Consider the following 27,307-nt stretch of genomic DNA (forward strand, 5'->3'; position numbering starts at 1 on the left):
TGAGCCAACCGCTCGAGATAAAGGTAGTAATCTGACCTGTTTGGTAATATCAGCAACTGTGGATGTACATGACCATATTGCACAATCAGTCACATGTAGATCATTCTTGCTCTCTCCAGATCGTAGTGTATTTTTAATATGGGTCTCCCATCCTTCCTCGCTCACACTATTTATCGGGAGATTGGTCTTGGCCACTGCGTTAATGGTACTCAAGATCCCTCTATTATTTGATCTAGTGTGATGCGCCAATTGTAACCCTATATTATTTTGTGCTCAGCTTTATACTTCCTTAGCCATCTACGATATGCATCTTTAAGTGATTTTATACAGACAGAAAGCTTTTCTGACTGCAAAGTCTCAGGGCTAGTTCTTAATAGATCCACTATCTCAATACGCAAATGCTTTTTGGATGCTTGAATTTGATGATCATATTTGCCACCGTAGCGTGTACCCTGATTCCAACGTTCACTTGGGCTCTTATAGATTCTCTTTCTGGCAGTGGAGTCTTTAATAGTACAAACGATCCTAGAAAATTCTGTCAAGGTCTCCGGGTTACAGCTATCATGCATTTGGTACCATTTCTGTAAAAAGTGGAGAGGATGCTTACTGCTACAGTGTTGGCCTTGTCAAGGTTGGTGGGATTCCATCTGATGCGATTAGCACCATTGTTAATATAAATGTCACCATTCAGATCGTACTGCTCAGTTCCTCTCTTAACTTTGATAAGTGCGCACACTGGTAAGTGGTCGTTCTCTTCGCGAGCAACCACTGCCATGTTGATCACCATGGCAAGAGTCTTATTATTAACTATAATATAGTCTTAAGTGGAGCATTGCTTGCCGCTAATCTGCGTAAAGGCTTTTCCTGCATCACCAGGGCAATAACCATTTAGCATAGTCAAATTGTATGCACTAAATAGGTTAGCCCATCCTTTACCTTGCTTATTAGAGTCTGAGGTAATATATGGCTCAGATGCAAGATCCTCATTTTTCCAATTATTATTTAGGCCAATTCTCGCATTGAAGTCTCCAGTTATGATTATAGGCACACCGCTGCCATAGTCATCCATGATTTGTTTGGCTTCAGAGATGTTAGCTTTAGTAGCAGCCATGTTAGGTCGATCATAAATGTTCACAATTAGAATTCTAATGACAATAGGGCTATCGCTATTAATAGCCACTTGGACTGTCAGTGGGCATAATTGAATGGCATTTAGTGTCCATGGATGGCGGACAGAAATCAACAGCCCTCCTTTAGGTCGCCCAATGGGTACATTTGTGGCGTTCATTTGGATAGTACCACAGCCATCAATATCACAAGTCTCCATTAACCATGTTTCCTGCCAAGCAACAAAACAAAACAGAACTATATATACTAATAAACCTTCCTGTGCAGAAATGTGGGAAAATCCTCTGGTGTTCCATGAGCAAATAATATCAATGTCTTCGGGAGTGTTTTGCAAACTGGGCCTTGAAGACACTGGGCAGCCATTGCCAGTATCCGTCGTTTGCACTGATCTCTCCTGCTACGTTGCTAGATGTAACTCTTTCGCTCAAGCTATTGTGCATATGCACTATGACCCGAATCAGGCACAATAGATAAAACAGGTCTATTTGTTTTACAATGGCACTCAGTCACTAGAGCGAGAATGGTATTTGACCCCCAGCATCATGACTTCAGAGCAACTATCGCTAAACTTAAACAGGTCATTTTCAAATCTTAGCATGTACTCACTAATATCATTAGAGCGGCACCATATATTAGATGTTACATTGGTCTTGTCCTCCAGCTGATCGACAATCAATATATCATAATTCAAGATAACGCAGAGAGGAACAATGCCATGGAAGATTTGTAGAACTACTGCTCGGTTTAGTGGAGGACGATGATCAATACCAAATATTGATTTCATCAGTAGGGCATTTATATGGTCGGTGTGGCCTGATGCATTGGTGCTATCAGAACTCAGAAGTTTACTACTTCTGTCATCGGGTGTCTTTCGCACGTATTTAGACGGTAGGTTAGCATCATGTTTTAGCTTTGTAGCTCGACATACTAGGTTATTGTCAACCTCCAAGACATCTTGAGATCCTACCGGCATGCTAGAGTGATTATATTATCAGGATTATTCGTCTGACTATCTCCCCATATGCATTTGACTGCTTCTAGTACATGATCAGCAATACCTGTATTCTTTTTAGTTTTTACTTTTTTTCACTTTTGGCCTATATGGGGGTTTAGGTTCTACATGCAATCTGTAGGTGCTCTTCCCCTTTTTTGGGTTGCTTGCAGAGTCATACATGTAGTTCCTAATATTGTATGTTCCGCTCTTACATACAGTCTTTTCATTATCAGAGAGGTCACCAGAATGGTGTATTTGAACTACTAGTTTCTCTTTCTCAGCTGCTTGTTTTAGAAATGCAGATTTGTTCAATTTTTGGTTGGAACAGTTTTTGGGGATGGACAGTTCATCTATGTTATCATCTACCATCACAATGCTTTTTTCAGCACAACCCATATGTGCTATGCACCTATTGTTCTTAATGGCATTCATTTTTTCATTATACATCATAGCTTGAGATATTTTTATTTTGTGACTTTTTCTTTGCTGTGACCTTTTCTTTGTACGCTTTCTACAATAGTTCGTAGATTTAGAAGAGACATTATAGGAATCATGGGCAGTATCGGAAAGGTGTTTCTGTTTGCACAGCCACATTAGTGACACTCTTGGGAGTGAGCAGTTGCTATAAGGCACATGTGAGTGCTACAAACAGTAGATAATCGTCCATCATCATCAGTAATCTTACACAACAACCTGGAATCTGTATCTAATTTTCCCCCATATTTTGCAATATTTATTTATACGTTCAATGGAGAGTATTTTCTCCCAATTTGATTTGCAATACCGCTCGTATGCCGAAGATGCACACATTTATGTTCGGCTAAAACAACCAGTGGAAGCAATGGACAGAGTATTATCTTGCGCAGGTAAAACAAAACATTGGATGCTGGAGAATAAGCTTCAATTGAATCCTTCGAAGACTGAAATCATTGTATTTGGGTCCAAGAAGAAACTGGCTAATATTCTACAGTGCGTTTCCTAACCGTGTCTTCATCGAAGGTAAAGAACCATGGCTGCATCTAGCAGGCAACCCCAATTGCAACCTGCAGGTTAATGAAATTGTTAATACTGTCTAATTTCATCCTATATTCCTGAAGCCTCTGTTAGCTCTTATTTCAGAGAGAGACCGCCCAGTTATTGTCGGGACATTAGTAAATTGTAGGTTACATTATTGTAATGCATTATACAATGCCAACACACAGACTGCATCACTTGTAAAGCTTTTATTCATAAAGTTTGTCCATAAAGGTGACACGTGTTTCAGCCTCTGGCCTTCTTCAAAACTGGACAAATACTATGTGTCAAATTAAAATGAAAAATGAACAAATAAAAAATACAATTGCATGTTAAATACAATTAATCAGTTCATATTTTATGATTTTTCCCCAAAATTATTAATTTTGGCAGAGATAGAGACAGAGATTAGGAGGGTTGGGCAAAGGTAAGGATATGGTGGGTAAGAAAATAAAATAAAGGGATGCAAAAGAAAGTCAGAAATCAAAAATCAAATATAATAATGAGCAAATCGCAAAAACGAACATTAGTTAGCGTCTGTGCTTCTCCTTCAGCACGAAGATACTGTTTATAAGGAATTGTACAATCGGACTGAAAAAAAAGGTCAGAATGTACAAAAAGTCAGAAAAATGCTACCACCAAAGGTTCAAACACCAAAGGTTCAAACACCAAAAGTTCGAACACCAAAAGTTCGAACCTTTGGTGGTAGCATTGTAGGCAAGCATAAAAAAAAGACTGTGGGGGCTACAGGGTTATCCCCCGCAACACTCTCTTTAGAGTATAGTGAGCGGGGGTTGCGGGGGATACCCCTGCAGCTCCCGAAAAAAAAAAGGAAAAGGACCCTGCAGCACCGGTTCCCGATCACAGAAGTGAAATTCCCGATCACAGAAGTGAAAAGGAACGGGCACTGCAGGGACTCAGCGTGTAAAAAAGGTAAGTAGGGTTTGTTTATGTTGGGGGGTGTGGGTGGGGGTGTGTTGAGTGTATGGGTGGGGGGGTGTTGTGGGTGGGGGTGTGGGTATGTAGGGGTTTTGAACGTGTGTTTGCATGGGAAATGTACAAAACGTTTGTGGTTCGCACATTTCACATGCAAACTTTTCAGCTGCGGGAAAATCATTCTGCTGTATGAATCTATCATTACCCCTATGTTAGAGATGTCCTATGTAATTCACAATCAATTAAAGCCTATTACAGTGAGTCTCAATTGCTAGCCCTTCTTAAATGTACATTTTCAAAATTAATAAATTGTTTTCCAGTGTATCATCGCAAACGCACCCTTGACATGAGTGAAATGCCATCATTCCGGTCCAGATCATTATTGACGTGACCCAAATCAAAGGGCTTACCTTTTACAAATAACGTTAAAAGGTTGACCTGAAGAAGAGACTGCAGCCAATTGATTGCAATGTGAATAAAGCATTCTACTCTATAAGTAAAGCATTCTACTCTATAAGGAAAGCATTCTACTCTATAAGTAATGCATTGACAGAGAACAAGAGCTCTGAAGGAATAACGATTGGCCATAATCACATGTTTATACAGCACTGCAATCCTTCCACCTACCCATGGATACTGTAACTTCTTTGCTGCACATGCTCTACTCTATGAAAATACTGGTACTGCTGGACTCACCCGCTGCAATATGATGCTTGCAATTGATGACCTTCAGGAGAGTTTGGGGCACAGTTTGGTTACTTTTCTGAAAACGTTGGTTCGTCAATGTCCACCTTTGTATCGTAATATGCATGTGGATAGCCTGTGAGCCCATCTCCACCTTAAAAGGCCGCGCTGCATTAGCTAGCTCACTGTTGCAGGTACTTTGCTCCTACCTTGGTTCTGACTGCAGAGAACCGCTCAGGATGAACGCGGTCTTGTTTTTAAGGTAGACCCACTGTTAATAATGAAAGGAAACTGGGGTTCAAAAACCCTCAACTCCCATCCCCCTGAAACAGATACAGGCTGCAGGCATCAGAGACCATGAGCCCATCCAAAGCCACGGGCACCAAAGTCCATGAGCCCATCCAAAGCCACACACAAAAACAAAGTTCTAGACACAAAACATGGTTTGTTTGAAGTTTACTGTGTGGGGCTGTACTTCACAGTATATCTCTTTCTTTCTCTCTCTGTCTCTCTCTCCATTTCTGCACTGCCATGGAAAATCTAACATGTTTGTCATTTCTTTATTCAGAAACATCTGCTTACTTGCTGGTCTCGTCAGCAGCACAATCAGAGAAGATCAGAGAAGAAAGTACTGGAATCGACCCTCAAGTGCAGGGGTAGCTGGTGATTCCTTTATCTGGCGGCACATATTCATTTACTATGAATATGTGTTAATATGATGCATTTTACAACACATGTTCGGTGAACAATTTAGTAAAATGCCACAAAGTTTACAATTAGCTTTGTGGGTAAGATGGCAAATAAATCCATGAGATGCCAAGTCACCAACAGCCCACAGGAGCATTTCCCAGCACATTTTCATGATGCCTTTGCCCTCTATATGCTATTGTAAAAAGAATGTTCATGCTGACTTCGCCCATACATGTCTATGCTGGCTGCACCAATATATGCCACTATTTCCACGTAAGAACATACGCATTTTTACTTTGCCCACAAAGCTAGGTATGATACTATAAGAGACCATGTCCACGCCAATAGATGGCCCTATCCCCACATAACAAAATATTCCTTTTGGGTTTTACCACAATGCCAGTAAAAAATGGCATTCCATAGTAAGAAAAACTGCCCAGACTGGTTGCAACAATGTAGGGCAGTATGGCCACGCAAGAACATTCATCACGTTGGTTTTCCCCTTAATGCCTGGAAATGAATCAGAGCCACAATCAGAAAACACATCTCTGCTGAATACTGAAAGGCCCCCACACACCCATATAAGAGTACTCTTGATGTTGGATTTGCCTTCAATGCCAGTATAAAATGACAATCCAAAGTAATAAAGCATGTATTTGGTGGCTGCAAAAATATTCCCTCATGTAAGAACACTCATCATGTTGGCTTTGCCCTTAATGCTATTGTAAAATGCCATGCCATAGTAGGAATGCATGTTTCTGCTGGCTATAAAAAAGCCCCACCTGCCCCAATGTCTAAGAACACTCATCTTGGCTTTGCAATTTACAGCTTATAGAATGCCATCCATAGTAAGAAAACATGTCTTTTCTGGCTACACAAAGGCCCCCATATGTAAGAAAAATCATCATTTTGGCTTTGCCCTTAAAGCCAATATAAAATGCCTTGCCCTGGTAAGAAAACATGTCTTTGCTGGCTGACACATGCCCTCCACCCTGTATCTAAGATTGCTCATTTCAGCCTTGATTTTAATTCAAATATAGACTGCTATGCAATAGGCAATAGTAGGAAAACATTTCATTGCTGGCTACACAAATGCCCACCCATATGTAAGAACAATCATCATGTTGGCTTTGCCCTTAACGCCAGGATAAAATGCCATGCCACAATAAGAAAGCATGAGCCTCATTATAAGTTTGCCGGTCCAGAAACAAGGGTGCCGGTAAGCTCACCGGCACCCTTCTTTCCAGACCGGCAAACTCAATGTTTGCCTGCCGTGGCCGATGTGCCCAACAGGTCTGACCCTGCCGGGCGCAGCGGCCACGTTAGGAAAACACTCCACGGAAGCGCCGGCACCGTTAGCAACGGTTACAGCACTTCCGTGTCCCCACTCCCATAGAGTCCTGCACCTGACTTCCCAGGCTGCCAGAGTTGTAATCTCACGGTGGCACTGAGAAGTCAGGCACCAGTAATTGTTTTACAGGTCCGATGCCAACCCGCCGGTAGCACAGGAAGGGTTACCGCCAGACCTGTAATGAGGCCCCATGTTTTTGCTGGCCACACAATCGTCCACCCCCTCTTCCCCACCTCCCTTCCCCATATCTGAGAACCCTCACCTTGGATTCCCCTTAAAGCCTGTATACAATGTGATGTCATAGTAAGACAACAGGTCTTTGCTGACTACACAAATGCCCCACAATGTAAGAAAAACATCATGCTGGCTTTGCCCTTAAAGAAAGTAAAAAATGCCATAGTAAGAAAACATATCTTTCTTGGGTACACAAATGCCCCCCAAATATAAAAACACTCATGTTGTCTTTCCCCTTAGCACCAGTATAAAATGACATGCCATAGTGTAGGGTAAACCCGCAACCTGTTCGATAATCATGTATCCAAGTGGCAATAAGAGTGCAAGTCTTGCAATAAAAACAGGTTTTATTACATGCAATATGGCTGGGAGTGTTAGACAACGCCTTGGAATTGCACTCACAACTTGCTCGCCACGTCTTACAAAGTTACAGTTTATATACACAACGTCCATTATTTTGCATATCAGATACACTATGTGTTCCATGGTCCTCCTTGGCAAACCCCTATACAAGGACCCTAAACATTACCTATATATTGTTGCTTCAATGGCTATTTCTAACCAAAAAGCACAACCCCTAAAAATGGCTTTTTATGTCATCAGCATGTGCTGTTCCACAGTGATTAGTTTCTTCTAATCAGGTAGTAAATTACAATTAGCCACTCATTCGATGAATCAAGGCAACTTAGGCAGTGTTTGATGTGCACCTCCTGAGACATCCCCTTTAGTAAAACCAAGGCTCCTTCATAAGACCGGGAACATCTGCAAACCCCAAACAAGTCTTTTTCACATCATAAATTCACTCGTTGGCAACACCTCATGCGAATGCGACCCAGGAAGATAGCTCTGTCATGGAATGCTATCTTCCCTATCTGTGTATGGACCCTGATGGCTTTATAAGAAGTGCGGCCATGTACCGCTCCATGAAAGTCATTTCGTTTATTTATTGTGAAAGGCAACACACTGCCTGAAGTTCACATAGAACAGTCACTGCTCATTTTAATTTTTACATTTATAAAGCACACAAATCAACCCTTAAGCACTGTGGCGCTGTTACAGGAGGCTTACTTAGTTGCCAGAGGAAAACAGAGTAGGATAATGATGACAATCAAAACCTGGTTAGAAAACAGTCAGAGTTACACTTACAATAGCTGTCCCTTGGTTGCAATGGGACCCGTTGGAGGAACTACAATGCTAGTGGATAGTCATGGAGAAAAACAGAGACAAAAGAGTTGCAGTGAGAGTGGTAGTCTGTTTGGCATACACAGTTCCGTGGTTAAAGAGGAGCTGGGTCATGCGCAAAGGCACCAGTTCTAGGGTGTGTGCTAGGTACAGTTCATGTGGAGGGCAGGAGGGAAAAGTGATGAAGTGCTCACTCTCATGTATTCATTGAATTGTATGGTTTTAAGGGCTTTACGGAAGACGGTGTATGATGTGGGCAGGGCATTCCAGTATTTTGGTGCTAGATGTTGGAAGCTGGAGCCTCCCACTTTAGATCTTTTGAAGGTGGGCACATAGATCTGGTTGGAAAGGTGGGCTCGGATGGGTCTGGTGGACGTGACTGGTGTTATTTTTTCAGATAAATAGGGGGGCCCGTGCGAGAGGCATTTGTGTGTGATGGCCTTAGTTTTGGATAGAATGCGCTCTTTAACTGGAAGCCAGTGCGCATCTCTTCTGGTCTGTGAGAGATGTTCCCTTTTAGGGATGCTCAGTGCCACTCTGAGGGCATTGTTTTGAGTTACTTGTAACCTGTTGAGGTTTTTGGCAGAGGTGCCCATGAAGAGGGCGTTACAATAATCCCGTTTGGCCCAATGTTAGCCCTAGCTATAGAGAGGCCATTTTTGGTTGACAGGTAGGGTTTGAGCGCGTTGATGATTTTGGTTGTGAGTGCTTCCGAGGATGCAATGGCGCTAACCTGGTGAATCATAGACAGCAAGGAGTCAAGGAAGATGGGGCAGACACAGAGGGAAGATTTCCGTGTCTGCTTGAGACTGTGTTCTCTCTTCTGTGTAAAAATGGTACAAAGGCAGATGGCATTTGCTGTGTAATTATGGCCATACTCTCCTCACTGCACAGACAACCAACCATTCTCCCAGTGCGAATTGAAGCCCAATTATAGTTGCGTAATATTCATAAACATTTTATTTGCCAAGTATACGAGAACCCAAATAAGCCATGGAAAGCGCTATACAAGCAATACCTCGTTATTAAATCGAGCCAAGCAAAATTATTCAGCTGGTTCCAAGACAATGGCGGCGTCCCAGCGAGAGAGATGGCAGAGCGGCAGCCCCCAGGATCATTCATTTTTGGAATCCAAATGATGGCTTTCGGGGAGCAGCAAAATGGATAATCGCAATTAATCACGATTTCCTTGCCCACGTTTCAAAATGCAGTAGTATAAGGAAGTCTCACATAAAAGTGTGTAAAAAGAGATTCAACTCAAGAGGTGTCCAACACGGGCACTCCATTCTTCATTCCAGTCACGTGCAGGGTGTCCAACACTGTCGCTCCATTCTTCATCCCAGGCATGTGCAGGGTGTCCAACACGGGCGCTCCATTCTTCATCCCTGGCACGGGCTGGGTGTCCAACACTGGCGCTCCGTTCTTCATCCCAGGCATGTGCTGGGTGTCCAACACGGGCTCTCCATTCTTCATCCCAGGTACGTGCAGGGTGTCCAACACGGGCGCTCCATTCTTCATCCCTGGCACGTGCCGGGTGTCCAACACAGGCGAGCCGTTCTTCATCCCAGGCACGTGCTGGGTGTCCAACACGGGCGCTCCATTCTTCATCCCTGGCACGTGCTGGGTGTCCAACACTGGCGCTCCGTTCTTCATCCCTGGCACATGCAGGGTGTCCAACACAGGCGCTCCATTCTTCATCCCAGGCACGTGATGGGTGTCCAACACGGGCGCTCCATTCTTCATCCCTGGCACGTGCCGGGTGTCCAACACGGGCGCTCCATTCTTCATCCCAGGCATGTGCTGGGTGTCCAACACAGGCTCTCCATTCTTCATCCCAGGTACGTGCAGGGTGTCCAACACGGGCGCTCCATTCTTCATCCCTGGCACGTGCCGGGTGTCCAACACAGGCGAGCCATTCTTCATCCCAGGCACGTGCTGGGTGTCCAACACGGGCGCTCCATTCTTCATCCCTGGCACGTGCCGGGTGACCAACACGGGCGCTCCATTCTTCATCCCTGGCACGTGCTGGGTGTCCAACACTGGCAAGCCATTCTTCATCCCAGGCACGTGCTGGGTGTCCAACACGGGCACTCCATTCTTCATCCCTGGCACGTGCCGGGTGTCCAACACGGGCGCTCCATTCTTCATCCCAGGCATGTGCTGGGTGTCCAACACGGGCTCTCCATTCTTCATCCCAGGCATGTGCTGGGTGTCGAACACGGGCGAGCCATTCTTCATCCCAGGCACGTGCTGGGTGTCCAACACGGGCGCTCCATTCTTCATCCCTGGCACGTGCAGGTGTCCAACACGGGCGCTCCATTCTTCATCCCAGGCATGTGCTGGGTGTCCAACACGGGCTCTCCATTCTTCATCCCAGGTACGTGCAGGGTGTCCAACACGGGCGCTCCATTCTTCATCCCTGGCACATGCCGGGTGTCCAACACAGGCGAGCCATTCTTCATCCCAGGCACATGCCGGGTGTCCAACACAGACGAGCCATTCTTCATCCCAGGCACGTGTAGGGTGTCCAACACGGGCGCTCCATTCTTCATCCCTGGTACGTGCCGGGTGTCCAACACTGGCGCTCCATTCATCCCAGGCACGTGCAGGGTGTCCAACACGGGCACTCCATTCTTAATCCCTTGCACGTGCTGGGTGTCCAACACGGGCGAGCCATTCTTCATCCCAGGCACGTGCTGGGTGTCCAACACGGGCGAGCCATTCTTCATCCCAGGCACGTGCTGGGTGTCCAACACAGGCGAGCCATTCTTCATCCCAGGCACGTGCCTGGTGTCCAACACGGGCGCTCCACTCTTCATCCCAGGCACGTGCAGGTGTCCAACAAGGGCACTCTATTCTTCATCTCAGGCACGTGCCATTTCAGCCTGCCAAGCCATTAGAGAAGGGGAAAGACCACATGTAAATCAGGCTTGGTCCCACCTGGCAGACTTGTCACAGCAGAGGGGCGCTGCCATCTTATGCCAATTACAGCCTCACCTGAGAGTTGTCTGGTCTTCCCCGCATTGGCCTAATATGCCAAGTCTACATCCTCTGGCACAGATACAGCCTGACCTCCCCCTCAAACCACTCTGATGTCGGGTTGGGGGGGCTTCAGGAGGCGTCTTACATGTAGACTTCCTCAGCTAGTCATTGCGCCACAAAGCGAATCCACATAGTATCTTGCTAAATAGAATTCACCTTTTAGACAGTGCTAAACAATGAAGCGCTGCATGTGTGATTTGGGAATAGTTGATCCCGTATTTGTTTGTTTCTTTGCATTAAGGTGCGTCATTTTATTTTCCAGATTATACATGCGCAAATACAAGTGCTGCCGCAGAAAGAATAACATTGGCATGGGGCAACAGATATGATAGCTTATTTATAACGCACTTAATACCCAGAGGTTTCTAAGCGCGTGCAGTCTTGCTTCCAAGGCGAGCACCTTGCCCCTGAGCTATCCAGGAGTTTCCCTTGTCAAAACCATTAACACGTTTTGCTCATTCCTATTCATGAATAGTAACGTGCATTATTGCTTTAACCTAATCTGTGAAAATACATATTGCCACAACATCATGTCTGGGGAGGATTGTTCAGTGGCAACGTAGACGACACGGAGCACCACAGGTTCGATCCACGGGTCCGCGCTTACAAACCTCTGGGTATTAAGCACATTATAAATAAGCTAGTGCATCATAACAAAAACGATGCTCTGGCAAAAATGCACCCTCCAAGAGGACCAGCCTGCCTTAAATAGAAGAAGTTTATGAATAATGTTTCCTTGAAAATCATTTAACCCTTAAGCGACTAGGCATATTGAATCCTGCTGAATGTTGGAGTCTGGCCAATGTATTATATTAGATGCATTTTATAGAGACAATGTGTAAAATCCAGCCGCACTTTGAACTCACCCCCTTCCAAATTCAGCACGGAGCACTCCAAATTCAGCGCATTTAAGCAACAAAGAAACCAGCCAGAACACACGGGTATGTAACACACTGCATGCTCATGGAAACTAGCCGAAGGCATGGCCACCCACCCGCACGCAATCGGCTACCATACCCCAAAGACACTTTGCACAACACCTCTGCCATAAGAATGCAGCTATCCCCACGAAAACAATTCATTCATATAACTCAACATACCTCTCCAGCTCTTGCTTACTATCCAGACCACCTCTCAGCACCCATCCAGAGGCCAGCTCGACTAACAGGGACGTAGCCACCCCACCCACCTTGGTATTGGCTAAAATGCAAACAAATCTGCCATACCTGGACTTCGGTCCCCCCAGGGCGTTCTACCTAAAGTGCCTTGGGACAATCCCAATGGCGAGAGGCGCTATACAAATGTCCATAACATTACAAGCCGATTTCACACAATGAATGTAGTGTTTTCTTTTTTTAAATGATAAAAGAATGATTTAGACCAGTGGTCTTCAAACTTTTTTGGCCAGGGCCCCCCTGAGCAAAATTTGGGCAGGTCGGGACCCCCCAGAAATGCCAAATGGACAGTATATATTGCGCGCCGTCACCTGCTCCCATCAAAGTCGCTGGGCTCCCTCATCCCACTCCTACCCAGTCGCTGGTCTCTCCCCACCCCATCACACACCCAGGGCTCTCCCCACTCTGCTCCCATCACTATCCCATGGTTCCCGCCCATTGTGCTCCCACCATAGTCCCTCGGTTCCCCCATCCCGTTCCCAACACAGTCTGAGGGCCAGTGGCGGCTGGTGAATCTTTTTTAAGTGGAAGGGCATTAAGGGGAGGTTCGGGGGGGTTTCCCCCTGTGAATTTCTTTTTAAATAATAGGTTAAAATGTTGCATTGTAGAGCATACTTTTAACAAAAAATGGGTAAATAGCCAAACAGTTTGCAATTGTTGCTGGGAGTCCAGGGGGCAGGCATTGATATTTTATTTCTATCGCGCTCGTACACAAGTGTTTCAGAGCGTGACAAGGCAAGGGAGGGGAACAGAGGAGAATAAAACAGCGATCTTACTAGGCCCAGTGACATTGAGAACGCGCAAGTGTGAGGGGAAAAGTGCATGGAAGGGGGGAGAAGTGGAAAGTGCGAAGCAGAGGAGAAACAGATAAATAACAATAAATAAATAATAAAGGCAACAAACAGTGGTAGTGCAGCCAGCAATTTGCAAGTGCTACGTTTAAGGCAGCAGACAGGGTAGGTCTGATAAGTGCAGGAAGAAAGATGGTTCTCCTCAAGTTTTAGAGTGGCAGGGCGCTGTTCCAGAGGGAGGCCCCAGCCGAAGACGGAGATCTACCCCCAGCTCGTTTCTTTGATAAACGACTGACCCTGAGGGAGTTGGAGGTAGAGGAGTGAAGAGCTCGAGAGGGGAGGTATTTGCGGAGGAATAGCTGAAGGTATTTTGGACCGAGGCCCCAGAAAGCCTTGTGGACAAGGCAGAGGGTTTTGAATGATAGATGTCCGGTAAAAAGATACCATCCCTGTCCCCTGGGCCCCACTGGTCCTAACACAATGAACATGATTATGTGTATATGCAAGGCGCTGCACATTCATACAGCAATCACTCTATCATTCACATGAGCATCCATCACCATACACTCACTCATAACGCATCCATACACATGTTTAAATAAAAACAATGAACATAAACGTACCTTCTGCATTGGCCTGTGTGTGGGTGCTGCTCCAGCTGCTCTGTCCGTATGTGCGAGGAGGCGCAGGAGCTCCCTCTCGGACATACAGACATGCAGTGCCCCAGCCAGCATTTCCAATGAGCTATGCAATGCTGGCGAAGCAAAACGCCCCAGCACTTGCATGGCTCAGTGAGCATGTGCGGCTGGGGAACTAAACTGAACTGTCAAAGGGAAACAGTGTTTCCCTTTGACAGTTCAGCCAGCCCAGGAGCACTCCATTAGCTGGATAAAGCAGCTGAGGGAGTGCTCACTGTTTCACTGGGCTGGCTCCTTAGCTCCTCCATAATGGGTGAGGGGCCACTATGCAGTTAGTAATGTTGACCATTGTTGCTGAATATATCACAATTTACTTACATTTTAACACAAAGCACCCCTTTGGGTACTATTGAAACAGTGGGCTTCATAACTACTCTGGCGGTAGCTGTGCCGGTAAAACCGGCACGGCTGCCACTGGAGTTGCATCCGGGTCTGGCACCCGCGAATGGGCAATTACTAGGTCATGCCGAGTTAGGCGGACATGATAATTGCCCTTTCGAAGGTGCCGGTAGATCCCCATTCCCATTTGAGCCCCATATGGCTCAAATGGGAAGGGAGAGCTCGGATGCACCGGCACCGTTAATAACGGTGCTGGTGCATCCGACGAGCTGAGGTCAGACCTGGCGGGGGCTGTCAAGCACCCACGAGCACAACTCTTACTATGGCGGAACGGTAGCAACGGTGCCGGTAGCTTACCAGCACCGTTGTTACTGGTCCGCCATAGTAGTAATGAGGCCCAGTCTGTGACTAAAGGAATGAATATCCATTTACAACTGTGGGCCACTTTTTCATTGTTGCCTGAGACAGTTTCATGCTTCAGCCCGCCCATGTGGGCCACCCCTGCCCATTTCTCCCAATCTAAAAAAAAAAAAAAAAAAAAAAAAAAAAATCTTTTTTCATGCTGAGCTCTCAGGGCCCCCCTGGGATGCACCCGCGGACCCCTAGGGGGTCGCGACCCACAGTTTGAATACCACTGATTTAGACTGCTGTTTCCTTTCTATATTGAAATGGATGCCAGTGAGAAACACACAATTCTAGATGCCACGGACAGTGCCTCTTTGACCCAGGTTAACAGAGGCACTGCCAGGAGTAGCAAGGAGGATGCCAGGGGTAGCAGCTGCTACCTCTGGCTGCGCCCAAATGCCACCCCCATGGTAAAATCCGACCCCAATTGTTTTAATCTCTGGTTAAAAGCACAATGCACCCCATTCTTTCACCGTTGTGCAGCACTGCTCCAAACACAGCAAGATCAAAAAAGGCAAGTGTATCCAGGCCGTAGCACATGGAACTAGGGGACTGTGGCCCCGGATGCACTGTAACACATCTGTTGTGAGGGATAATGTAGCAGACAGCAGTGGAAATTGAATAACTGGAACATTCTAGAGTGTGGGGTGTGACTACCTGGATACAAATGGACTCTTCCACTCCCTTCTGACGTGTTGCGCAGCAGGTGCTCCACACACATCTCCCACTTCCTCTGCGCTGATCATCCCTGCACTCTCTTCCTTTCTCCTCCTTGATCTGTCTGCTGCCTTTGGCACTGAGGGCCACACCTCTCTCCTACGCATCCTCTCTAACATTGCCATTTACGCCTCTGCTATTGACTGGATTGCCAATATCCATTGAATTGCTCCTTTCCCATCTGGCACCACCACTCCCTCCACTCCCAGTGGGCGTTCCCCAAGGATCTGTTCACAGCCCCCTTCTCTAGACATCATCAGTGGGTAAACATATCAGTTCCTTCGGCATCTCCTACCACCTTTCGGCTGATGGCACACAAATCATCATCCCCTTCCCGTCCTTCACCCCCGATATATCCTTCCATCCAACTGTTTTCTCTGCCACCCATCATTTTATGGCACCTTAAGAGAAGACAGAATCGAAAACCAAAAAGCAGATCAAATGACTTTATGTTGCCCAAACAAGAAAATGAGGGAAGCTATATGGGACAGTTAAATCATATGACAAAAGGGGCAAATCATCAAACTTTCTTAAAGTAGCCCCAACGAAATCGTTAAGAAGTTTATCCGATAACTCTTCCAAATATGACATCATCTACCCCCCTGCTCCTAAATCCATGCCTCCTCCCTTTTTGCTTTAAACTACGTGCTCTCCTCGTTTACATCCTTATGTGAGGAAATAAAGCATTAATTACAGGTTCATTCGATAACCCTAGTCTCCATTTTAAAGAAACTGGATGCCGTTTCAAATGAAGCCGAATTGAAAGCTCACTTTTTACAAAATTCCACTAAATCAAAAAGGGGTCCGTTGGACCTGACCCGGGCAATTGAAATGGTAAAGGAATCGGAAATGTTGTCTCAGGCTCAGCCAAACCTTTCTGTGGCTGACCGGGGGGTCTTACAAGTGAGTCGTGTGGCCAAGGCAATACCTCTCAGGCAAAAGAGGTCATCATTTCAATTTCTTCTCCACCAAGGAAAGCTATACATAAAAACGGAAACATGTAAATCAGCAGGAGCAAAAAGCTAAAAATGGCAGGCCTCACATAACAGGCAATCTTCCTGCAAATTCATTCGCGACCTGATATATAAAAGACGCCTTTGCTAAATCACATTCTGCTATCGAGTGCACAGAGGGCTCCGGATGCACCAAAGATCTAGGTTTCTAGAAGGGGGAAGCCTCCAAACCAGCTCATCTACAGAAAGCAATTACGGACGGCCTCTCCGAAAAAGTGGAAATATAATCGGATTCTGATGCCTCAATGTCCGGCCCGCGGATTATCGACGGTCTTCCTTTGAATCACGAATTGACCAGCAACAGCCTACCACTTCTACGGCTACGGTTGGGTGGCTCTTCCAAAAAGGAATCATCTTCGGGATCGACACAAACTGATACAAATGTTGCGTTTTAAGTCAAGGGGCAACAAGGGAAGCCCCCCTCGACAAAGTGGCTGATGTTGCTTCATGGGGAGCATCTCTGGGCTCAGCAATCACTTTTGGGCAAAATTCTAACCAAACCAAAGAATCATTAGTGTGTTATGCAGTTTCAGTCCAAACAGAGTAAGATAGTGAGTTTGCTCCCCTCGAGCGAAGGATGAATGGGAAGGGAAATTATGTTCCTCTTCACATACATGTCTGTTCCCCACAGGCTTCCAAGGGTGGGGACCTACTGGGGCCGCGTTTTGTTACAGATATAGGGCCCAAGGAAAACAGGGGGTCACAATTTTTGGATATCATTGAATCATTGAAAAGAGTAGTAGTACAAAACCCCACAAGAGCCTCTTCCTCGGAAAATCCCCAAACCCACTACGACCCAGCAGACTCAGTCCATCAAAAAAATGTTTTACTCAGTAATCCATCACTGACAAAGGTTAGGGAAGTGAATATAGAGAAGAGAGGGCTACAGTTGGATACATTGATTGTCAAGGTGAAAGAAATGGTTGAACAACATGCTGTAGTTACCAGAACAAAACGTTGGGATTGTGGACACTGTATGACAAACTGTGTGTGATATCTAAATCACTGCCCATAAACAAGCAATTCTCATACATAAGTGATAGTAGGGGAGTGAAGTCGAGGGGGTAGAGTCAGGTCACAGGGAATTGTCTGCACCCCTAAAAGGTAACTTAAGGGGGAAATATGTATGGTAAACGCTACATTAAGATACAGAGTTTGTTTAAGGAAGATCCACGATTGATCTTGAACAGCACAGCAATTCTGTTACTTTTTTCAGAAATTCCAGATCTTTATGGTATTGGAACTAGGGATATTGAGAGAGTGGAATGTTGTCACCCACTTAGAACACACGTTGTCAGTGTGCATGTGGGGTCTAGTTTGGTGGCTGACATAATTCTGCGTGAATTTTCACTATTACGTGGTTTAGGGTTTTAAAATTAGTGCAACAGAATCGACAGAAACCAGGAGAGTTAATGGCCCTCAAAAGAGGTTAAATGACCAACGCCCAGCAAATAACTTAAAAAGAAATTGGGGAATATGGGAAAAAATCTTAGCTTATCTCCCTGAGAAAAGTTATAGTGTGTGCAATTTGAATGAAGATTGGTCTAGTCTCCTACCTGCAATATCTAATGATTGGAGTGACAAGGGCACAACATCCTCTCTAGTTGGTAATGGGAAGGCCAGTCTGGTCTCATGGAATTCCAGAGGTCACTGTGTACTTAAGACTCCAGATCTTAATGTGATATTAAGAGCGCATGAATTTGTTTGCCTTCAAGACCACCGGTTGTTGAACTCCCCCTGTATTGGCGTTTATGAGGTTTTTCTTCAGGCGGTCTGCAGGGGGGTGGTGGGAAGACCAAAGGGTGGCTTTAATACCCTGATAAAACAAGGGTCAGGAATTATGCTGGCTAAGGAGGTTGCTTCTGAGTCAAGTGTGCTGGCTATTGAGTTTGCCACCAACAAGGTGGGAGATCAAATGTGGGTTTTATTAATCAATATGTATTGGCATGAGGGAGTTAAACCATTAAAATACTTCCTGAAACTATTGGAAAATACAGTGACCACATGGAGAGCTAGAAGGGCAAATGGTCATATTGCATTGGTGGGGGATCTAAATTGCACATGTCGGTCGGGGGAGAGCTGGAACTTGACTCCCCTAGTAGGACAGATTTTCAAGGTCTTTCGCGGAAGAAATCCCATAATGGTGACCAATGGTTTGTGTCTTTAAGGAACTTGGGGTTACTTAAGGTGAATGGATCACTAACAGGGGATGGGAGTAGTTTCTTACCTGTAACTCCATTTCTCCAGCGTTGGTATCTTTCATGGATTCACATGCTGTGAATATTCCCCGTCGTCAGGCTGGGAACCTCGGTCACTGTAACATAACGTTTTCCTATGGAAAACTTCAACACTTTAGTGTCCTATCAACATCCTTTTTGGGTGCTTTAGTCCCCACCAATAGGACATAGGCTATAAACAGCCCCACCCCCGCGGCTTCCCTTCAGATTTTAACCTCCAAAGTGGAGGCAACCCAATTCAGGTTTGCATGCAGGGGCGGCCAGAGGGCGCATGTGAACCCATGAAAGATACCAACGCTGGAGAAATGGAGTTACAGGTAAGAAACTACTCCCTTCTCCAGCATTGGATCTTTCATGGATTCGCACGTTGTGAATAGATTACATAGCAGTACCAATCATGCATGGTGAAGTGCAAATGCAAACCAATACAGAAACATAATCACAGACATGAGACCAATAAATCCCATACAGTGATCAAGTTCAACAAAGAAATCACCCCAAAGCTGCAGGGCTTACCTTATTGAAATAGGCATTGCAGGACCGCCCGTCCCACCTGCACATCACCATGCTGCTGCCCCAGACAGTAATGCTGGGTAAAGGTATGCAGCATCACCCAGGAGGCCACCTGGCAAATGTCCACCAGCGGAATCCCCGACCATAATGCCGCCGATTAAGTCGTAGACCTCATCGAGTGTGCCTTTAGAGTCCTTCCCAAAGGCTTTCCAGCTTTAGTGTGGCAGAACGAAATAGCAGAGGACACTCAACGAGACAGTCCCTGTTTGGAGATTGCCCGTCCCTTGATGGACGGCCCATAAGCCACAAACAGCTGTTTAGATTTCCTGGAATCATGAGTACGATTCAAATAAAACTTCAACGCCCTCTTTACGTCCAGCGAATGCAGAGCCTGTTCAGCAGGCGTGGACGCTGAAGCAAAAAACAAAGGCAAAACAATAGAAGAGAGTTTGTGAAACGTTGGCACTTTAGGAATAAAGTGTGAATTTGTAGTCAACACAACTTTGTCCTTCAAGAACCTCAAGTATGGGGGATCCACCACCAATGCCTGCAACTCAGATATCCTCCTGGCCGAAGTAATGGCCACCAGGAAAGCCACCTTCCATGACAGAAACTGCAAAGGAGCCATCGACAGTGGTTCAAAAGGCGGTCTCATCAGACCCGAAAGAACCACATTAAGGCTCCAAACCGGCGCAAACTTCTTGACCGGAGGAAAAGTCCGAAACAACCCCTTCAAGAAATGTTTGATTAGGCGATCACTAAATAGAGCAGCCGCATGTCGCCTCCAAGTAAATCTAAAAATCGCTGCCATGTGTACCTTTATGGATGATAACGCCAGTCCCTTTTCCACCAACTGCAACATGTAGGGAAGAACTTGTTCAGGGGAAATCTTCAAAGGATCCACCCCCGGTCGGCCCTTACACCACACACAAAACCTTATGTTATTTTTTTTATTATTATTTTTGTAAACAACACACCAAACATAACCAACATGTAGGACATTTCCATATACTTGCTTATTGATATTACATCAACATGTTACACATTACAGTCCTCCCCCCTCCCTATCACACACAAAACCTTTTCCATTTACATGCATAGGAAACATTTGTGGACAGTGCTCTTGCCGCCTCCAAAATTCGGTGACAGTCACTGGAAACCCTTAGCAGGCCAAACTCAGCGTAGTCAGGAACCAAGCCGTCAGGCTGAGGGACCCCAGATTGTGGTGCCACACCATGCCCTTGTCCTGAGACAAAGTCTGGCATTGCTTCCAACCGAATCGGCCCTGCCACCGACAGGTGAAGAAGATCCGAGAACCACGGGTGCCTGGCCCAGAACAGAGCCACCAGAATCACACGGCATGGGTATCTCCGAATCCACTGGAGGACCCGTCAGATGAGCGGAAATGCATGAAAGGCATACGCAAACCGGTCGTCCACGGGAACGAGAACGCAACCCCCAGAGACTCCGGGTGAGCCCACCTGCTGGCAAACTCCCTGTACTGTTTGTTCTCCCTCGTTGCGAAGAGATCCAACAGAGGATGGCCCCATTTCTGGAAGATCATGGACACCTGTTGCTCCTTCAGCTGCCATTAGTGGAGCTGGCCTACATCCCTGCTGAGCACGTCTGCCTGCACATTCAACACTCCCGGCAGATGAAACGCCACAATGCCAATGTCGTGCAACAGAGCCCAATGCCAAAGTTCCTGTGCTTCATTCGACAGCACCATGGAATGCGTGCCCCCCTGTTTCCTGAGATAAAACATTGCGGTGGTATTGTCTGTCAACACCCTCACCCCTGAACCACGTATGCGTGGCAGAAACGATTTGAGGACCCAATGTACCGCTCTCAACTCGAGCACATTGATGTGGAACCGAGACTCCACTCGAGACCACAGGCCTTGAACCTGTGAACCGCCGAGATGTGCCCCCCATCCTGTCTGAGAGGCATCTGCCACAATTGTAAATTGGAACTCCGGTTCCAGCAACGGCATGCCCTGAACCAGATTGTCCGAGCACTGCCACCAGCGAAGAGTCTCCACCAGAGCGCTGTTGATCACCAACTTGTCTGACCAAGAGCCGTGACTCTGAGCCCACCGGTCTGCGAGGAACTCTTGGACCGGCCTCATGAAGCGACGACAGTTCAGTAACAGTGGAATGCAGGACGCCATAGCCCCCAGCAGCTACATGTAGGTCTGGACGGACACCCTTGCGCCATACCTTCCACTCTGCTGCCCTTTGCAGGAGCTTCCTGACCCTTTCGCCCGCGGGCTTCACTAGTCCCATTTGAGTCCGAAACTCTGCCCCCAGAAACACAAAGTCCTTGGAAGGCGACAGAAAGGATTTCTCAAAGTTTATGGCAAAGTTTAGCCATTGCAACAGCCACATGGTAGCACCAAGACTTTCCTCTGCCTCGCCTGGTGATGAGCCTCGCACCAGCTAGTCGTCTAGGTACGGGTATACGTGATGACCCTCCCGCCGGAGCCACGCTGCCACTGGCACCAAACATTTGATAAACGTCCTGGGGGGACGACTTTAGCCCGAACGGGAGTACCCGAAACTGGTAATGATCTTCTCCTAAAACAAAGCGCAGAAACTTGCTGTGCCGCCGACGCATGGGAATGTGGAAGTATGCGTCCTGTAAATCCAAAGACGCCAGAAACTTGTTCGGCTGTACGACCGGATAACTTCCTGAAGAGTGAGCATCTTGAACTTCAGGCGTTGCAGAGTCTTGTTCAACGCACGAAGATCCAGTATGGGTCGCCACTTGCCGTTGGGTTTCTTCACTACAAAGTAGCGGGAATAGACCACTTGCCCTCTCTCTGCCACTGGGACCAATTCTATAGCCCCTTTCTGTAGCATAAGGATTACCTCCTGCCGTAGGATGGGAAGGTGAGGGATACACTGGAGGAATGGAAACTGGGGAACACTCAAGCGAGTGGCCTAGATGCACCGTGTCCAACCCCCAACGGTCCAACGTAATCTTGCACTACTCGTCCATGTGCATCGCCACCCTGCCCCCCAGTAGATTGTTCTGAAGACAGCCATTGTTGGGGTTTAGCCTGCCTCCCATTAGTGGTGGAGGGCTGCACCCCCCTCTTCCGTTTGGCATGAAAGTCCGGACTGTTCTGCGCCGATTGCGCCGATCTCCGATACCGCTGGGAGGAATAACCTGACTGACTGTAACCGCGGTCTCTGGTAGACGCAAATCGGGCATTACACTAAGCCCCACTAAGCCCCACAGAATGGTTGAAAAGAGCGAAAAGAAGAACACCCACTCTGCAAAGCCCCCAATGACTTATCAGTCTCTGAAAAGGGATGCCGCATTGTGGGCAGGCCCTCCTGCCACGAGTGGTCCATAATAGGCACGGAGAATACCGCTTTCCGTCTCTTGCCCATGTGATTGAACAAGAAACACTGCTTCCGTTCTTCTTCAGGTGTCAGCCCAAATTCCACACACGCCTTCGCCATCATGGCGTGGAACGCCCCAACATCATCGGGTGGGGAAGGCTGCGCCAGACTCCAAGGCAGTTCCACCTCCCATCCGTATCCTACGCATCGTCCCTCATCGGCGATGATGAACCAGTAGACAAGGTGTCCCGAGGCACACTATCTAACTCCGACTCTGGCAGTTCACCCTCTTCAGGGTACAAACGCGGGCGATCTTCACTCACCGGCCGTGGCACCGGCAACCCAGCCGTGGCAGACGAACACGGTGGAACACCAGCAGCGTCCATGACAGCCCCCACCGGGACTCCACTCAGCGGAGGCAACCGTGCATCCAGCTGGCCTAATAATGATTGCAGCGTGGACAGAACCTGGAGACTGCAGGTTCAGCAGTGGGTAACTAGCAGGACCAGCCCCCACACCCGCTGACAAAGACTGTCCAACATTCTGAAGTCCCAAGGCCGACGGGGCCAACACCGGCTCCCAGTCGTCGTCCACCTCCGAGGACACCAAAAAGCTGCCGTGTCCTGATGTAGAATAGTATCGGGCAGAAGCAAGTCAAAGGCGGAAGACTGCCAAGCCCCACTCATCGGCAACAAACTGTCCGTGTCCATCCTCGATGACGAGAAAAGCATCGGGCCTTTATCCAACACCACTGTCGCTGTAGCCGATGACACAACCGTTGACGACGGAACCATAGATGGAATAGCCACCATCGACGACAGAACTCCCGTTGACAAGGATGTCGTCGGAACCGCCACCTGCGGTGTAGATTTTACAGGAGACCCGACCGCCCTGGCCGCGCTGGACTGGTGTTGAGAGGACTACCTGCTAGAGGACGACCTGTGACGGTCCCCCGAAGAGGTGTGCTTCGACGACGAGTCCTTCTTGAAATTCTCCTGCGATGCCAACTTCTCGGGCCTACCACCAGACCTTCGGTAATGGTCTGACTGACCATGCTTGGACGAAGAGGCCCCCTTCGACAGCTGCTTACTCAAAGAGGATCTACTGCTCTTCCCCACCTCCGACACAGTAGCAGGCCGAGGTTTCTTAGCTGGAGGCTCAGCCGACGCCGTCTGGCGATGTTCTGCTGCCTTCCCGGACAGCTCTGAGGACAGGGACCAGACCGATCCCACCTCCGAGGCCAGGTAGGTGCCTTCATTAAGCCAACACACCAACCACTGATTGCAGTCCTTAAGAGTCTTTTGCGAAAATCCTCTACAGATCTCGCAAGTGTCAGCAGAGTGAGGAGGGTAAAGGCAGTAGAGGCAATCCATATGCCCCTCACCCTCATTCACCTTCTTCAACCCACAAGTCGCACAGGGCCAGAACAGAGACTTCTTCGGAGTCCCAGAAGCCATCTCAATACGCAAAGAGCACAGGCACATGCAAAAAACACAACAAACACAAGGTGATCCCAACAGTTTGTAGACGGTTGAAATCTGAAGGGAAGCCACGGGGGCGGGGCTATTTATAGCCTACGTCCTATTGGTGGGGACTAAAGCATCCAAAAAGGACATTGATATGACACTAAAATGTCGAGGTTTTCAACAGGAAAACGCTAGGTTAAAGTGACTGAGGTTCCCAGCCTGACGACGGAGAATATTCACAGCATGTGAATCCATTAAAGATCCAATGCTGGAGAAGAAACATAACATTTTACTTGTTTAAGGGAAAGCTGCGTTCTACATTGGACTATGGCTTTATGGACCAATTTCTTTTTAATCAATGTGTTAAATTTACAGTGGAGGCAACCACATGGAGTGATCCCTGTTACTTGTCTTGTTCCGTGAATTTGCCCAGGTTGTGTACCCAACGTGGAAAGTGTGAATCAAAGGTAATGGCCAACCTTGGGGGTAATAGAATTATATGAATAAAGGCCTGAATGAAAGATTTAATAATATGATCGACAAGGTGATGTTAACAACCGATTTGCAGCATAAAATGGGTTTGTTCTCAATCGATAGATATGAGGACACGATTTTGTCTAATCTTCAGGGAGTAAGGAGAAAGCCTTCAAAGAAGGATATACATGTTAAAGGGAACACCCAGGTATATAGTAAGAGGGTAGCATTGGAAAAATGTGAAATGAAAGCATTAGTGAGATCGGTTAAAAAAATGAACCCATCTCTAGCTAAGAATATGAACATTTGCAAAATTGTATTTATATACAAAAATTGGGCTAAGAGACAGAGCAAAATTCCAAAATCATGACTCAATGAGCATGTTGGACTCTCATAGAAAAAAACTGGTTTATTGTTAATTCCGGGAAATATGTGTAGATGGCAGTACAAGTAAATGCAGTGGCGGAAGCCAAATGGATTTCTCATTTAAAGAGTCTATACACCATTAATAGAGGGATTCTCCAGAATGTATTCAAAAAGCGAGTGACTTTAAGGCCCCAGGGCCAAATAATCTCTCAAATAAATTATTCAAGGCGAATACCAGTGGCTGGGCCTTTATTCTATCTGTCTTGTTTAGGGATATAAAGCAAAAAGATCAATTCCCTACAACCTGGAGAATTGCCCAAATAATCCACCATATTCAAACAAGGTCTACATTCAGATCCTAGAAACTACCGACCACTCTCCATTATTGACACAGATAGTAAAATCTTTGCGTCGATCTTGCTTAAACATCTGGAGGATTGGGCGGTGGATTCCGGGCTACTTTATTGCTGGTAAACAGGCTTTGGAAAATGCCAGGGAACGGAGCTCAATGGGGTTATTTTGAAGCCTGTCAACAGCTTACAGTAGAGGGAAAGTACAAGATAATATTTGTTGCATCCATAGACCTTAGTCAAGCCTTTGATATGGTGAGTCGAAACAAACTATGGCCTAAAGTGACGGATTGGGGATACCTCCTGGTCTGTGGAAATTGATCAGGAGATTACACTAATCGACTGTAATCCAGGTGAGGCTGAATGTAGAAGGGGATCGGACTAGGGAAATCCCAGTACATAATGGTTTCAGAGAGGGGTGTGTTCTGGCACCCTGTCTTTTTAACCTATATGTTTCAGACATGTGGGAAAAGATAGATTCAGGGTCTTTTGTGCCCCCTCTAGGTTGTGTCACCTGCATGCGTTTTTTATGGCATATGCAGATGACTTTTTGCTAATTGATTGTAGCCCCATAGGCCTCCAAAGGCTGTAAACACTGTTTGAAAAATATGTACATGAAAACTGTTTAAAAATTAACAACAAAACAAAGATCCTGAACCTTTATGAAGGTAGGGGAAAGCCCAAAGGCAAATTAGTATCTGGGTCGACAGAGTTTGGAAAAGGTAACAGAATTAAAATATCTGCGTTTCGTAATCCTCAGTAGGCCAAATAAGGTTAGGGATTTTCCAGTATTTAAAAAATAATTGACTTGCTCATCTCTCAGATGATTTGTTTAAAAAGAAGATTCTGCAAATTCTCGATGGTTCCTTTAGTTAATTCTACGTAAGGATTGTAATCCCTAAGCTTACTTATGGAATTGAAAGGTACCCCATTTGGGTGGAAGCCATTTTAGTCAAAATGGAGAGTCAGTTATGGCGCTGTGTTTTGGGAATTCCAAACTCTGTGCCAACGTCAGCAATCCTGTTTCACTTGGGCTTTGGAGGAATTATTGATGTGGTTAAGTGGAACAAATTGCAACTACTTCGTAAGCTTCCAACTTCCGGAACAAACTCTTAAAATTACGATCTTGGTTGGTTGATGAAGGAGGGACGAATTAAATCTTTAAAAGAATTTGAGGTGGATTGTGTACTAATGCTGTCAGCCCTGGGTTTATCAGGGTCGGACCTGATAAATAATCCTAACATGGTTAAGAGGTCTTTAAAGTCGCTTAAGTGGGCTAACTTAACAGATAAATTCCATCAACAAAAAAGGTTTACCTCATCTTGTTCATGGACACAAATGTGTGGATGACCTGGCACAACATATGAATTGTTTGCTTTCATTGGAACCTCTATAAGACACGTGAAATATTAGTTTGTCATGGGAAATTGACAAGGGAAATTTGTTTTTGTCGTTTCTGTAGGGATAGTGAATCTATTGAATCCTTGAAACATCTCATAATGTGTCCAGCTGTGAACAGAAATTGTAATCTACATGTTTCCAAGTGTGTGGGTAAAATTGAGTCATTTGATGAAGAGGTATTTTGGAAAAATGGTCTGACGCTTTTTTAACAATGTTATATGACTTAATGGATAATGTAATTTGTATGATGGCTAATTATGCTGTAAAGTGCTAAAGTAATATGTGTTTTATATGTCTATGTATGCTGTTGTATTGTTTTTTTTAACAATTTTGTTAAGTTTAGTTTTGACTTAGCCAATAAACAAATATAAAAAAAATCTGTTTTAAAGAGCCCACAGGGCAACATGGAGGGAACATGGGAATGAAAGGCAAATATAACAATGTCCTACTGTCAAGTGCATTGAATATACTCAAAATCCATCCCACAGCAAAACCGCTCTACTAAAATGTTCATTTCCACTCTTGCCCCTCTACCTACTAGACTGCTCGACCCCCCTCCTGGGCCTTCCTCTCTACTCCTTTTCCCTCATCTATAAAAATGCTAAACTTTGCAACTCACACTATTTACAACCTCCCATCCGCCTCTTCCACCTCTGCCCACCGCCTTCATGCACGACCGCTCTTCATGCAACACCCTTCCCGCTTTGCATTCCTCCTCATTGTATTCCGATCTCTCCATTGGCTGCCCTCACCCACC

General features: G+C 46.2%; 1 long non-coding RNA gene across 1 annotated transcript in view; it reads left to right on the plus strand.

The window, feature by feature from the left end:
• LOC138492430 (uncharacterized) overlaps positions 1–26,740 on the plus strand; it is a 39,359-nt gene extending 12,619 nt beyond the window's left edge. Inside the window, exon 2 of the long non-coding RNA XR_011276202.1 lies at positions 26,612–26,740. This is a non-coding gene — a long non-coding RNA (uncharacterized lncRNA). The remainder of the gene's footprint in view (positions 1–26,611) is intronic.
• Positions 26,741–27,307: the final 567 nt, after the last annotated feature.

This window comes from Ambystoma mexicanum, chromosome 10 (assembly GCF_040938575.1).
Source record: "Ambystoma mexicanum isolate Mex_15411 chromosome 10, UKY_AmexF1_1, whole genome shotgun sequence".
NCBI classification, from domain to species: domain Eukaryota; kingdom Metazoa; phylum Chordata; class Amphibia; order Caudata; family Ambystomatidae; genus Ambystoma; species Ambystoma mexicanum.